We start from the raw sequence: 6,000 nt of genomic DNA, 5'->3' as shown, positions 1-6,000 counted from the left end.
AAAATCTGAGTTGCAACCGTATTGTTCAGAGACCACTCGTGTGGAGAGAGGATCGTTCTGCTCAGTCTGTCGGCTATGACATTGGACTTGCCAGGGATGAGTCGCCAGTAGAAAGTTTGGTCGACACTGCCCATTCCCAAACTCTCATGGCCTCTCTGCAAAGGGGGTAGGATCTGGTCCCTCCCTGCTTGTTCAGGTACCAGACTACTGACATGTTGTCGGAGTGAATGGCAATTACGCCCTGAGGGAGGTAATCGTGAAGGGCTTGTAGGGACAGAAACACCGCCCTCATTTCTAAGATGTTGATATGAAGAAGACTCTTCCGAATGCCATTTGCCTTGGACTGACCTGCCCAGGGAATGCCCCCCCACCCGGGAGGAGTCCATAGTCAAAGTGGCCGCAGGAGGTGGAACAGTGTCGTCCCTGATCCAGATTGGAGGGCACCAGCCACGGTCCCGTTTGCAGGTTTCCGTGATCCATATGAGGTGACTGAGGGAGATCTTGAAAGGACCACTGTGTTGAAAGAAGCCACTGGAGAATTCTCATGTGCAACCTTGCTAGGGAAAACTAGAAGAACCGTGGCGGACATAGATCCCAATAGCTGCAGGACCATTCTGGCTGGGGCTTTGGATCTGGGAAGTAAGGCTCGAACTTGAGCCTGTATGGTTTGTATCCTTTCTGTAGGAAGATAGACCCGCATTCGGTTTGAGTCTCTCTACTCCGATGAATCTTATGCGTTGAGATGGCAGCAACACAGACTTTGGCCAATTGAAGGTGATTCCAAGGGAAGTGCCCAGTGATATTGTGGCTTGTAGGCTCTGCAATAGTAGATGCTTGGAGGTGGCAGTTAGGAGCCAGTCTAGATACGGAAACACCTGGAATCCTAGACTTGAGGTGAGCACTCACGACCGCCAAACATTTGGTGAACACCCTGGGGGCTGTGGTGAGACCAAAGGGCAGCGCGCAGAACTGAAAATGACCGTCTCCTAGGCTGAAGCGCAGATGTCTCCTGGACGCTTGATGTACCATGATATGGTAATAAGCGTCCTTGAGATCTATGGAGCACATCTAAACACCTTTCTCCAGCAGTGGGAGAATGGATTGTAGGGTGACCATTCGGAACTTGGACTTTTTGACTGAACGATTTAGAATGCTGAGATCCAAAATGGGCCTCAAGTCCCCGGTCTTTTTTGGCACCAAAAAAAGTCCCTAATCCGAACTGGTCTGCAGGGACCGGTTGGATGACTCCTTTTTGAAGCAGCTTCGAGACTTCTAAGGCTGCAATTTCCCGTTGACTGGGTGGCGGGTCCGGGATTTTCTTAGACTGAGGTGGGGAGTGAGAAGGGGGAATGGCGTAACCTCCGGTGATAATTCGAAGCACCCATCGGTCCTGAGCGATACCTTCCCAGGCTTTTAGGTGCCTCGAAAAACGACCCCCGACTGGCTCCGGAGCTGCACAGTCGGGCAATCCCTCAGGGACTGTGAAAGGCTGAAGAGCCACGAAAGGACTCCGTCTCCAGTGTTGCGGGGGCCTCTGCCACCTCTGGGGCGGCATCTTCCAGAAGAATTTCCCCCTCCTCTGCCTCTAGAAGGGGGATTGTCCTGCTGTGAGGGATAAGACTTCTGAGATCTACGGAACCACATTTTCCCTCCTTTTTTAGCCTTGGGGTAAGGCTGAAAGGGAGTAGAAAATCGTGCCCCTACGGCAGTCAAAGTCTTACCTTCTTGCTCGCAGCGGGTCAATGTGTCCTTTTACCTTGGGTCCAAACAAAGAGGACCCATCAAAGGGGGCGTCGGCAAAGGAAGACTTGAAGGCTTCCGCAAAATGACATAGGCGGAGCCAGGCTTGCCTCCATAGAGCAATACCTGTACCCACCGCTCTACTCGCCCCTTCGGCCGCATAAGAAATGAGCCGCATGGATGAGTTTGATATGGATGACAGCGTAGCCAACTGAGAGCCAACCGTCTGGGCCAGCTGCTCAGGTAGGTTACCCAAAAGGGTATCTGAAAGCTCCATGATCAGATCCCTCTGAAACCTGGTGAAGTGAGTTAAATAGTTCAGGGATCTTAAAGTAAAGGCCGCTGAACTAAGGGTGCGCTTACAGTACCGATCCATGCTCCTAGACTCCTTATTAGGAGGATGGACGGACGTCGAAGCCTCTGCTACATCTTAAGGCATCTACAGCCACACCTTTCGTCAAAAACTCCTTTTCTGGGGGTGCTGACAGGAACTTATTTGGGCGAGCAGGCACCGGTTCCACAGTCTGGGTGCTCCCACGCCCTTCAACAGATCAAATCTAGGAGCTCGAAGGGCGGAGACACCCAGGAGGCGGAGGGCTGAGCCCCGAAGGCCTTAAGGAACACAGACTCGTCAGCAGAAGGGGGTTTGGATTGCCAGCCGCCTCGTTGTTTGAGGGCTTCCAGGATGTCTGCAAAGGAGACAACATCTGAGGACGACTTAGGGGACCCCTCTGCATCATCAAGATCAGTGTCTGACGTGAGAGACTCATCGGGGGAGTCAACGTGCTTCCTCTTGCACGATCTTTTCCTTGGGGGCTCCTCCAAAGAAGCTTCAGAGGGACCTCTGGGGGGGGGAACCCCAGTGGAGGTGACCTCAGGCCCCGGGGCTCCGCTGTCCAAGGACAGGGGGACTGCCAAAGACCCAGTCTCTGTATGCAGGGAAGGTGCTGGAGAGACCGTGGAGGTAGCCAAAGAAGATTTGGATAACGCACTCCTCATGGCCCTGAAGGCCGGACCACCAGAATCCTGGGAAGGTCCCACCTCAGTGGCCACGACAGTAGACTGTACCCCCGCAGCCGACGCACAGAGAGGAAGGCTTGGGACCGAAAACAGTCCCGAAGCGTCCCCCCCAGGGCCAAGGAAGTCCGCGTACCGAACTCAGACTCGAGAGCCGGGGATGGAGTAAGGGTCGGGCCCGACCCGAAAACCTCCATCGGTTCCACCAGCACCGGCTCCAACGGTGCCGAGGCTGGAGGAGGAACCATAACTACAGGGTGGACCATCGGCTCCTTAGCCGAATGGGCTGGAGCCGAAACTAACTTTTGGAACACAGGAGACTGGAAAAGTCTTAGGAGCACCCTGTCGATGTCCGAATCAGACATCTTGGAGGATCTAGATGACACCGATCGGGTCCGAACCGACTTCTCCATCGGCTCCAAAGGACTGGGGGACCGGCTCCGAACGGACTCTACCAATATCGGTTCCAAGGGAGATCCCAAAACAATTTCCCTCGATGCCGAGGAGGGCTTCGGCGCCGAAGGGGAAGAGTCAGCCGGCAACCCTCATCGGCTCCAAAATCAGTGGAGCCGATGAAGGTGACCCGCCTCTCGATGCCCCAAGTCCTCTGCTCCGAAACCAGAGGAGTCGAGACTGGAGGCATAGAGGCAGACCATTCCGCCCTCGGCTCCGAAGTCCGTGGAGCCGATGGAGAAGCCTGCCTAGGTTTCTTAGCAGTCTGTTCCGACAGGCTGGTCGGAGTAGACGCTTTCTTCTTAGTAGGAGAGGAAGAGGAAGACAAGGCCTCCTCGAAGGAGGGTTTAATCAGCCCTTTCAATATTAATTTATTCTTCCTCTCTTGGAGGACTCTAGAAGAAAAGGCGTGACACGCTACAGGACTCCTGTAGGTGCTTGGTGCCTAAACAATATACGCACGAGGAGTGGTCATCGGTTATAGACATTTTATAACCACACCTCGTGCACTTTTTGAACCCTGAGGGTCTATGTTCTTTTGACATCTTAACCGGCTACCAAAAAACACTGCAACAAGATAAAGTAGCACTATCTGCTCAGAATGAGATTTTAACACAATAAAAAAAAACAGACAATACAATATCAAAAAGAAAAATACAGAAAAGGAGGGCCAAGACCCACTAATTTAAACAGGTACTTGACCTCCTAGAAAAAATAATATACACTAGCTGAATAGGGGAAGGCCCCTCTAACTTAAACGGGAAACCTTTCCCTTAATCAAAAACACAATTTTTCACAACAAAATGCTTCAAACACACTCGTACAACAACAATAGCTGTTAAAACAGCTTTTTGGGTAAGAATAAGCAATTTCCTGACAGGAACTTTGAAAGAAAACAGTACTTAGCTCAGCCAAGTTTGAGACCACGTCCTAGCTTGTAAGCTGCAAACGAGATCTGGGGGATTAGTGGTGGTGCATCCTGGGATAGAGAATAGCTCAGCCAGTAAGAGGCTTCGCTCTATAGCATAGCGTGCAGAGTCGGAGCCGAGGGATCGGCTCCGAGCCCATCAGTACAGAATGTAGGCGAGATAGGATCACATAACATCTGAACTTTGATAGTAGAAGAGCTTGCTCCTAGATGAAAAATATTTGCTAAGAAGTCGAGAATAGCAGGAACAGGAGCCGTGAAAGGGTCTAAACTCCTTTGAGAAGCCCAAAAGGAAAAACGTTTCCATTTGCAACGATAAATCTTCCTGGTGGAAGACTTATGAGCTGCCACCAGAATAGACCTGACTGAAAAAGGATAATCCAGGACTCCTAGCAATTAACTGGAGCAGCCAAGCCATGAGCTTCAAACTGTCAAGACTTGGATGAGGAACCTCTGAGGTGTGAAATAAGATACTGAATGAGATCCAAGATGGAGCCAGAAGAGGAGACCAAAGGAAGGGAAACCATACCTGGCAAGGCCAAAACGAGGCAATGAGGATAACTGCTCCCCAGTAGACTAGCTTTCTGGAGAAAGCTCTGAAGAAAAAAGTAAGCATACAAAAGACTGGGAGGCCAAGCATGGACTAGAGCATCTCTGGGGGACTCCCCCAGCTGGGGGTACAGAGCAAATAACTCGCTGCACTTCATGTTGGAAGGAGATGCGAAGAGATCATAGCAAGGCTGACTCCACTCCAGAAAGATTTGCTCCACTACTGAAGGATTCAGAGACAACTCATTAGCATCAGTATGGTCTGACAACCTGTCAGATAAGATGTTGGACAGTCATGGAATGTGCGTTGCTATCAGAAAGCGACTGGTGGAGATCGCCCATTCCCAAACTCATGGCCTCACAAAAAGGGGGTAAGATCTGGTCCATCCCAGGTTTGACGACATACCAGACAGACGTAGTTGGACTGAATTGCAATGGTTCCCAGAGGAAGAAAGGCATGAAGGGCCTGCAATGCCAAGAGAACCGCCCTCATCTCCAGAAACGCAAACTGGTCTCAACAGGGGACCACAGGCCTTGGAATATCATGTCCAAACAATGCCCTCCCCAATTGGGAGGCATCCGTGGTCATTGCGGCTTGGACAGGGCCTGGAACAAAATGTCGTCCCTACAGGATTTCCTGAGAATACATCCAACAAAGAAGGGACGACCTGCAGACTGAGGTGCACTGGATGTGATTATGGAAGATCCAACAGGGACCATTGCACCACTCGAGTCCACTGTAGTACTCGCATGTGTAACATGGTGCACAGGAGAAGCGTTATGGTCCCTGCCATAGAACCTAGGGCCTTCAAAACGGATTCAGGGAAACATGCACTCAGGTTTTGAACTCTCCATGGTCAGAAGACTTTGTACTGTAGTGTCTATCCATGCCCCAATGTGGTCCATCACCTAGGCAGCGACACAGGGAGCGACAGCGACACAGGGAGCGACAGAGATGTGGATGCGTTGACTGAAATCCCTAAGTGAAGTGCAAGCTTTAGGAGATGATCCCTGGTTTGACAAAGTAGACACCTAGTGGGAGTAGTGAGCAGCCAATCGCCCAGGTAGGGGTAGACCTGAATCCCCAGGTGAGCTGCTACCACCACCACTTTGGTGAACACCCTGGGGGCTGTGGCGAGACCAAAGGGTAGGGCTCGAAATTGGTAATGATCAACTCCTAACTGGAAGCGGTGGAATCTCCTGGAGCTTCTGTGCATCTTTTTGAGATAGTAGTAGGCATCCTGGAGGTCTAACGAGCACATCCACTCGTTCTCTTGCAGGTACGGCATGATTGACTAATGTGACCATCCGGA

General features: G+C 51.4%; 1 protein-coding gene across 1 annotated transcript in view; it reads right to left on the bottom strand.

The window, feature by feature from the left end:
- The window catches only part of SNRPA (small nuclear ribonucleoprotein polypeptide A), a 526,049-nt gene that overhangs the window by 326,214 nt on the left and 193,835 nt on the right, over positions 1–6,000 (bottom strand). The gene's annotated exons all lie outside the window — the stretch shown is intronic.

This window comes from Protopterus annectens, chromosome 1.part0 (assembly GCF_019279795.1).
Source record: "Protopterus annectens isolate FY-2018-M chromosome 1.part0, PAN1.0, whole genome shotgun sequence".
NCBI lineage: Eukaryota > Metazoa > Chordata > Ceratodontiformes > Protopteridae > Protopterus > Protopterus annectens.
The sequence above is the reverse complement of the archived record's forward strand: the minus strand, read 5'-3'. Positions and strand labels throughout refer to the sequence as shown.